Below are 10,054 nucleotides of genomic sequence, written 5' to 3'. Positions count from 1 at the left end.
ATATACCGTTTAGTGAATGAGAAAGACCTGGCCTGAGGGGGCATGGAAAAGCTGCGGCGACGGCACGTTGGCGGCATGCACTCGCCCTACCACAAGAAGACACAGTACATGTATACACACCTAATGACTCCTCGTCCTCATATGACTGAAAGGTAAGACGTTAAACCCCAAGCTCTCATTCATTCATTGTTGAGTACGTCGTAAAACACCAATCAAATAGGGCTATGACAAATAAATAAATAAATAAATAAATAAATCATGTTATGCCTTTAACGAAGGCCCCTCTCTAGACTACTGTTTATGATATTTTAACAAACTTAACCTTTGAACTGCATGAAACATCACTACTGATTGTGCCAAAAAAAATTACTTCACTGTATTTGCTGGTCAATTTTACAACGTCAGAACAAAAAACAAAAATAGGCATAAGCGGCGTGAGGCATGAATGTGCTCAACGTTCAATTTAGATATTTACATCTCTTTCTCAGCCTGTAAATTCCTATTTTTAAAATAACCTATTTATACATACAGCAAATGGATAAACGCCGTGGAAAAAATCTGTATTGAAATAAGCTGTGGGAAGCCAAACGATATAGCTTCAGAGGAAAGGGTATAAGATATATGGCCCGGATATATATATATATATATATATATATATATATATATATATATATATATATATATATATATATATATATATATATATATATATATATATATATATATATATATATATGTTCCTGGTCTTATGGTATTGACCTTGAAAGCATTAAATTCCCTCTTTATTGTGACAGTTTACTCTGAACAACACACGGTGTTAAAATAAAAATTTCAGTGGGCAGTTCTAATTTTAACACCGCAAACAACTCAGAGGTGACGGCTAAATCTGTGTTAAGTCTAAGACAGCTACGTAGTCTCGAGTTAATGAACTTTAACTTAGAGGGGACATGAAACACTTGATTGTTATTTTTTAATGCGCGTTATATGGTACGGTCTAACATATGGAAGTACAGAAAGCTTATCGGCTTCTTCTTAGGGCGTAAAACTGGCTTTAAATTACAGTTTTCCTTAGGCCACAGCGGTCAATCCGGAAATTAAGAAGCCTGCTTTGGTGACGTCAGCAATGATAGTTGTCAAAGCAACTTTGTTGAGGTCAGAACCTGAAATGGAGGCGGGGGCTAACCTGTTGGTGCTAATCTGGGACCGATTCCACAAAGCCGTTACTGATTTAAGTCAAAATTTATGACTCCTTAACATGCTTAATTTTTTATACTTGAAGTTTCATTTCTGAAACTCCCAAAATAAACTTTGTTGTCGTATTTCGAATTTTGACTTGTCAGAGACGGCTTTGTGGAATCGGCCCCTGGTGCCGCATCGATGACGTCATTTCCGAAGTTTTTCGAATTTTCCGAAATTTCCGAAATTTTTTTAATCATTTTCCTTTAAACCATACTCTAGGTTTTCTAATACCGGTACCTTCTTATGCATTGTATAATTAGTTTCCATTTACGGCGTTACGACAACAAAATTGTGCCCATTTGCGAGGTCTAACGTTCGTTCATGATCACTTGACTTTTATCATTGTTGTGTGCATATCTGTATACGTCACATATCCCGAAGTTCATCACTAACTTGCCAAGAGACAGGTGGTTTTCTCCGATAGTCCCGTTTGCTCCACCTATTAAAATGACTGACTGCATGTAAGAGTGAGTGAGTGCTTAGGGTTTAACGTCGTACTTAACAACTTTTCAGTCATATGAGAACGAGCGTCACATGAGACGATGAAGTATGACCTTAAACAACAATCAATAAATAAAATCAAATATGAAGCCGTATTGTCGCAATACTGGACACCTTTAGGCCATATTAATAATTCTCCTTACAATGATTGCCGATTTTAAAGTGTTTTAGGTCTTGTCCAGTTTGCACCCAGGTCTTAGGCTCTAAACAATCAGACATTTTTATGTATTTATTAATATAAATCTCTGAGCACATAACGACTTGTGTTTGTTTCTCTTTCCGATGACACCTGTTCCTCAAAACCAAATCGCACTCGTCACTGGCTGATATGACAACAAACCAGATCACGCGATATGTCAGTCCCAAAATGGTCCCAAAAGTAATTTCGTTTCAGTGATTCAGAAAAAGGTACAAATGTGAATATTTTTACTGAAGCAGCGCGTTGATTGTGTCTGATGGGATTTCGCCACCCATGCATTTTTCAGCAGGAACGTTGTGACAATCTGATCAGGTCAGTATCCGTAAGAGCAGAATGTGTCGGTTTCACCTCATAACCAGATTATTTATGCCGAAATAATACGACTGTTTCCCTAAAAGTCGGCTTGTGAAAAATTCCAAGCTACCAACAGGACTGTCTTGTTGGCATAGTCGGGGTATGCTGTACGATAATATCATGACACGAATTCGAACCTGGCACAATGTTTTTTTTTAAAATCTTTCTTTCAACTGACTCTGGTACAGAACTTGCATGATTTGTCCCAGTTTTTAACAGAGCGGTCCAAAGGAAAACACTTACTTTATTAGTACAAAAGCACTGCAAGGTTACTGCGGAAAATGATGTGATTGTACTACAATCGATTTATGTAGCCTGTCAATTTTTTTATTTGGTTTTACTTGAAAGTGTCTCGATCTATAGTCGTTTTTCAAACCGCAGATGATCTAAAAAAGGGAACATGCCGGACAGAAAACATGTTGGATAGAGAACATGACGGATAGAGAACATACCGGATAGAGAAGATGCTGTATAGAGAACATGCCGGACAGAGAACATGCTGTGTAGAGAACATGCCGGACAGAGAACATGCCAACTTCACTCAGGGTCCTAAGTGCACAAATCATATATGAAACATATTTGACGCATATGATCACATTTGCGTCACATTTGCGTATAATTCAATACCCTACACAGTTCGATCCCGCACAATCTGGAGTAAAGGAGCATAGTTTCGCCGAGAATCGAACTTCTGTCATGAGCGATTCACCTTTCAATCCAAATGAAATGAATTATAATGTGTTTGCTAATGAAAAAATAAAATTGCAGGTAACATTATCGACCGGAAACCGCTTTGTGTGTGTATGAATATATATATTGATTTTTAATTAAGTTATTCGTTTTATATGCTGATGTCATTTCAACCAGCTGTTTAGTGTTTGGAGAAAACCAGACGACGGCCATATTTACAATGAGACATAACCAACATGCGGCATCGCTAGCCGCAGCTGTTATAAAATCCTGATATCACTAAAGTAGTGCGCAGAACGCGACGTTTGGCTCAATGCAATCGATCAATACAAAATGTTCAAGGTACATATAGCATTATATTGGTGTATTCATTAAACGCAGTAATTGTACCACGTGAGCTGTGTACTTTTTACGGTATGGCTGTGAGTTTTAATTACTTATTGTAGATTGTATATTTTTGTCATCCATATCTGTGCTCTGGTATTTCAGTCAGCTTTACTGAACTATTAAAGCACGCTGATCGTGGTTCCTTATATTCGTAGATCTTCGAACCAAATGGCACATTGCTTTATCGATCGAGCTACACGAAACTCCGTTTGCCGTAACCACCAATCAGCAGACGAGGCGTTTCAACAAGGGCATCTGCTCGCACCGCCCTGCCCGCCGTTCAGTGATTAACCGCTCTCTATTCGATCAGTTCACTCAACATTTTGTTAGGGCGATTCTTTTAAAACGGAGGAGTCTGTCTCTCCGGGTGGTTTTGCGATCCCTTTCAGAAAGATTCTTACCTCTGTGAGTTCCCTGTTGCTTTTAGTGTCCGGCCGACGTCTGATCTCTGGAACTTTGAAATACTTTCATCAGATTTCTCATCAAGCCTACATACCATGTCCACATCGGCTATCTTCACTTTCTCGGCTGTAATCATCGCTTTGACCGCCTTTACATCGGTCGTTTCAGCCTTCTCCGACTTCGACTTTGGAAGGAACAGTCCTGATTTCGGACACAGTAACAGTCTTAGTAAAGCCGACTTTCAAAAATGGGGAAATGGACAAGAGAAGCGTCAAATGATGGGCCATGATGATGGCTTCGGAATTTGGTCTCCCTCTAGGAGCAAGTTTATCAACTGGCAGGCTGTTCTGGGGGGTTCCAGTAAGAGAGGCTTTGACAACTCCGCGCGGGTATTCGGCGCGGCTGGCACCCCAAACACGGCGGGACTACAGAACTGGCGGAACGCTTTCATCAAACGAAATGTGAAAAGAGCGGCCAAAGGCGTCCCCGAGCAGTAGGGTGTCCTGTGAAGGCCTTGCTGAATTGGTGTGTAATGCAGTACGGCCCCATCCTTTCTTTCTTAATTGCCAAGCCCCACCACAACCGTTACCAGGAACTTGTCATGCTTTACGACCAACCCTTGTCTAGTCAGCAGAAACTTTACATTTTCATGGAATCTTTGAATTATGAGCTGTTAGACACTAACAACGCTGACCTATCTGATCTTCAGTTTCTGTGTTTAATGAGGACTTATTTTGAATCATGTATACATAGCTTTCTGTGCGATTCGAAGGATAAAGAAGGCAGAAGGCAGAGATCACGGTAACTGGAAGTTTCCTAACAGTATCACCTACGGTTGGTTTTGTGACACAACGACGTTGAAAGCATTTCAGCCTTGTGAAACATCGAGCATGGAGAACAAACCATTTAGTTAAGTACAAAAAACCAGAATAGCTGCCACGTCAGTCTCGGCGTTTTCAGACGTTTCAGATAAGTAAGTACATTTTAAACGACAATCCGTTTTTTCATTTCAAAGTACCATTTGTCAACGCAGTTGGTAATAAGCGGAAATATGTTACTGCGCCAACACTTTTCTGGATTACTGCGACACCAGAGCTAAAGTAAGATTGTGAGAGATTACGACAAAATGAGAGTGCGAAAGTATACTCGTCTGGAACAGTGATCCACACCATCATATCGAAACTTTTGATGAATCTTCTGAAAGTAGAACATTCAGTGAACTAGTGGAAACATGACTAGATTTTAAGACAGTTGTGGAGTTTAGTATGAATAACCGAGTGAAATAATTCCCACACAAAGAGTTATTTTCCATGAATATTTCCAGACATTTGCAGTGTGTAAGTACCTCAGGCTTGTCCAAGTAACGTATGTCTAAGTTAAGACATTGCGTTTAGTAAGCCTAACAACCTGTCTAAACACTTAGCCGCCAATGTACCTCACCACTTTACTGCTGCCAATAAAATCGCCTTCTAATTAAAAAACAAAGAATTCACTTACTGTACCTCAAGATACAGTCATGTATCTAGCCCTCCTATTTTCAATATGTGCTGACGGACTGACAACTATGGAGTAAAAGGTGCGCGCGTTGGTGAGCAGATCAAATCCAGTGAAGGCAATATGGCAATATATGACGAGTTCAAACAGAAAGGGGGTACATCGCGTGGAGCATCAATATTAGCAGTACATGGAAGCGCAAGATACACCTTAGCTTTTAATAACTGGTAGACCCCGACCTTTTTTCTTTATGAATAACCCCTCAGCGTGGAGCTCCATCCATAAACATACATAAAATAGGTGATACTGACAGTCAGAGCTTCATCTAACTTGCGTCATGATTTTGAACAGCTATGAGTTGTGGTGCACTAAAAAGTACATGTAACTCCTTGGCTGGTCTCTCCTTTGGAGTAATGGTAAGACCTGACATATCAGATTGTATGAGATTACTCTAACCGTTCTAAACAATCAGCCGCTGAACTATCGCTTGTCTGTTTTTCGGCCTGTTATTTGCCTGTGTTCCACCTGTTTTCCGCCTTTGATTCGCCTGTGGAATACTAAAATGAACATATCCACAAAGTACGTGTGCTAATTGCTGATTAGTCGTTCAAGATGGCTGACAACCTCATTTCAGTCATAGCACAGAGGTGTCTCCATGCAGAAGACCTGAAATAACGACATACTTATAATGCTGCCTCACTGGAACGCCATCCGACGCCCCACCAAGTTACATTATACCGACACTGGGCCAACCAGTAATTGCTTCACTCGTCTTATGCTGATCGCCAAACAAGGTAGTGCGAAGATTACGTAAAGACTTAAGGACAAGACTCTCGCTGAACCCCGAATATTTGCTTGATTGGTGTTTCACGCCGTACTCAAGAGCATTTCACTTATATGACGGCGGCCAGCTTTATTTTGAGAAGAAACATTGCAGATCGCGAGGAAAACCCAAGGCCACCCGCAAGTTGCTGGAAGACCTTCCCACGTAGGACCGGATGGTAAGTCAGCATGAGCTGCACTTAAGACACTATGGTTGATAGCATGCTAATAACTAGGCCATGGAGGCCCCGACATATTAATATATCTGTGGTGTTATGGTTATCAGAAGTTATATTATATACGGTACTTCTACAGTTATCAGCATAGAACGTGTCATCGATATCAGTATGGGTGTTGTCGTTGTCATTATCGCAGTTATGGTATTACCGCTATCAACACAGATGTAGTATTAGCGTTATCGCAATAGTTATCGCCGTACTACTATGAAGTCAATCATAAAATCAAGTATTCCAGGGAGGAATGTTCCATGTCGAACAATTGTCGCATAAAGAACGGTATGTGAGCTCTTGTTCATATCCAAGATATTTCACCTTTCTATGTCGTACCACGTGGGCGAACTTCGTGACTAAGAGTGCCCCAGTCACTCGAAGTCACTTGAAGACAGGGATGAAATATCGCAGCTCATTTAAATTTGGCGTAAATGAGTGTACCTGATGGGTTTATACAGTCAGGGCAAATGGAATGAATGAGCAAGAGGACTGGATAACAGTGGGATACAGCAGCCTGATTTATGAAATACAATTACGGGTGATTAATTAATTTGAGCTTTCATGGATCGTCCACTTTGTCGCCGTTGTTATTGGTGTTATCTACCCAGTGGGGTACATGTGTGTCGTGTGGTTACAAAATCTACATGAAAGAATCGTCAGTTATTGCCATGAAACTGTCTGACATTTATGGCGAACACAAAAGTCATCCAGTTACTTAAGCATCTTTGTCTTCCATCCTACATGACGTGCTTATTCCTTAACCTTCTTTGTCTTCCATTCTATATGACGTACTCATTCCTTAACCAGCTTTGTCTTCTATCCTATACGACGTGCTTATCTTTTTAACCATCTTTGTCTTCCATCCTATATGACGTGCTCATTCCTTAACCGTCTTTGTCTTCCATCCTATACGACGTACTCATTCCTTAACTATCTTTGTTTTCTATCCTATATGACCTACTCATTCCTTAACCATCTATGTCTTCCATCCTATATGACGTGCTTATTCCTTAACCATCTTTGTCTTCCATCCTATATGACGTGCTCATTCCTTAACCATCTATGTCTTCCATCCTATATGACGTACTCATTCCTTAACCATCTTTATCTTCCATTCTATACGACGTACTCATTCCTTAACCATCTTTATCTTCCATTCTATACGACGTACTCATTCCTTAACCATCTTTGTCTTCCATTCTATACGACGTGCTCATTCCTTAACCGTATTTGTCTTTCATTCTATACGACGTGCTCATTCCTTAACCATCTTTGTCTTCCATTCTATACGATGTGCTCATTCCTTAACCATCTATGTCTTCCATTCTATACGATGTGCTCATTCCTTAACCATCTATGTCTTCCATTCTATACGACGTACTCATTCCTTAACCGTCTTTTACCATCCTATATGACGTACTCATTCCTTAACCATCTTTGTCTTCCATCCTATATGACGTGCTCATTCCTTAACCGTCTTTGTTTTCCATCCTATACGACGTACTCATTCCTTAACCGTCTTTGTCTTCCATCCTATATGACGTGCCTATTCCTTAACCATCTTTGTCTTCCATCCTATATGACGTGCTTATTCCTTAACCATCTTTGTCTTCGATTCTATATGGCGTGCTTATTCCTTAACCATCTTTGTCTTCCATCCTATACGACGTACTCATTCCTTAACCGTCTTTGTCTTCCATCCTATATGACGTGCTTATTCTTTAATCATCTTTGTCTTCCATCCTTTACGACGTACTCATTCCTTAAGTAGCTTTTTCTTCCACCCTATAAGACGTCAGATTCCTTAACCGTCTTTGTCTTCCATTCTATATGACGTGCTCATTCCTTAACGATCTTTGTCTTCCATCCTATATGACGTGCTCATTCCTTAACCGTCTTCTATCCTATACGACGTGCTTATCCTTTTAACCATCTTTGTCATCCATCCTATATGACGTGCTTATTCTTTAATCATCTTTGTCTTCCATCCTATACGACGTACTCATTCCTTAACCATCTATGTCTTCCACCCTATAATACGTCAGATTCCTTAACCGTCTTTGTCTTCCATCCTATATGACGTGCTTATTCTTTAATCATCTTTGTCTTCCATCCTATATGACGTGCTCATTATTTAACCGTCTTTGTTTTTTCCATCCTATTCGACGTACTCATCCCTTAACCATCTATGTCTTCCACCCTATAAGACGTCAGATTCCTGAACCGTCTTTGTCTTCCATTCTATATGACGTGCTTATTCCTTAACCATCTTTGTCTTCCATCCTATATGACGTGCTCATTCCTTAACCGTCTTTGTCTTCCATCCTATACGACGTACTCATTTCTTAACCATCTTTGTTTTCCATCCTATATGACGTGCTCATTCCTTAACCGTCTTTGTCTTCCATCCTATACGACGTACTCATTCCTTAACCATCTTTGTCTTCCATTCTATATGACGTGCTCATTCCTTAATCAACTCCGTGTTCCATAGCATGCAAGCGCGGCGCAATGACCCAGGAGCCTCTCACCAATGTAGTCGCTGAGATGTTTGAGTTCAAGACCAGCTCATGCTGGCTTCCACTCCTGCCGTATGTGGGAAGGTTTGGCATCAACCTGAAGTATTCTGCTGTACGGCGTAGAACACCGATCAAATAAATAAATAAATAACGCCACATCAGCAATATCTGAGGCATATCGTGGCGACACTAATAAGGTACATATCTAACATGATAACTAATTTGCTATACTATGCCAACAGACTTTCAACAAAATCGCCTGAATGTAAACTAACGCGATATTTGACCTGAAATGTTGCCAATGAGTGAGTTAATGGTCGTGGGTCATTCTGGAACATTTATTCACCTTAGAATAACAAAGGTGTTTCAAGGTTTGTTTGGAAGGTGTTCTGCTGTGAAGATGCGAGTTACAGCACAAATAGTAAGTATTTTATAATTTGCCTCTAACCTGCCTTTTTCTCGAGCGATTTTGAACGCAAATACATTAATCAACAATAAAATTCATCAGTTATCCCCCCCCCCCCCACCCCGTGGTTATTTATTTAAGTTATTTGTCTGATTGTTGTTTTACGCCGTACGTATGTAAGACTATTTTACTTGTACGACGGCAGTCGGTAGTAGATAAAGAAACAATAATAAATTAAATACGCAGTGGAAGAATTTTCAAGTCATTCAGCCAAACCGCTTCATAATCAGCAAAGCGAAAAGATGGCCGCCAGTACAGGATTGGTATTCGTTTGAGCGGAAAAGGGCTCCATTTTGTTCCGAGCTGTCATGGGTCGCCTCAGGGACGAACTGCATGCCGAAGTCACGTCTACAGGGCTAATCCTCTCCTAACTACGCTTATAAATTGAATCCGTAAAGTGGGAAGAGACAAATTCTGAAGAGATGCAACTAACGGTGAAAAATTGGTCAACGCAACTACGCCTGTTAAAAGCACGTTCAAATGTTGTTTATACTTTGAACGGGATGACCCGGGCTATAGCCGTGTGGAAATCAAATGAAATGGAAAAGATTGTAACAACTACATTTTAAGAAACAGTGCCCCGCTTGTTATATTTCTCCAGATTTTGGTTATTGACAGTGGGATCTGTCCTTTACTATCCATTCTTTGAAAACTGGAATTAAAAAAAGTCATGATGGTACTAAAAAAAAAAAAAAAAGACGCCAGCAGTTTTCAGCCCCACGTGTTTAGTTCAACTCCACAGCACTCCGCG

Source organism: Liolophura sinensis, chromosome 11 (assembly GCF_032854445.1).
Source record: "Liolophura sinensis isolate JHLJ2023 chromosome 11, CUHK_Ljap_v2, whole genome shotgun sequence".
Lineage (NCBI taxonomy): Eukaryota > Metazoa > Mollusca > Polyplacophora > Chitonida > Chitonidae > Liolophura > Liolophura sinensis.
Note: the sequence above shows the minus strand (reverse complement) of the source record.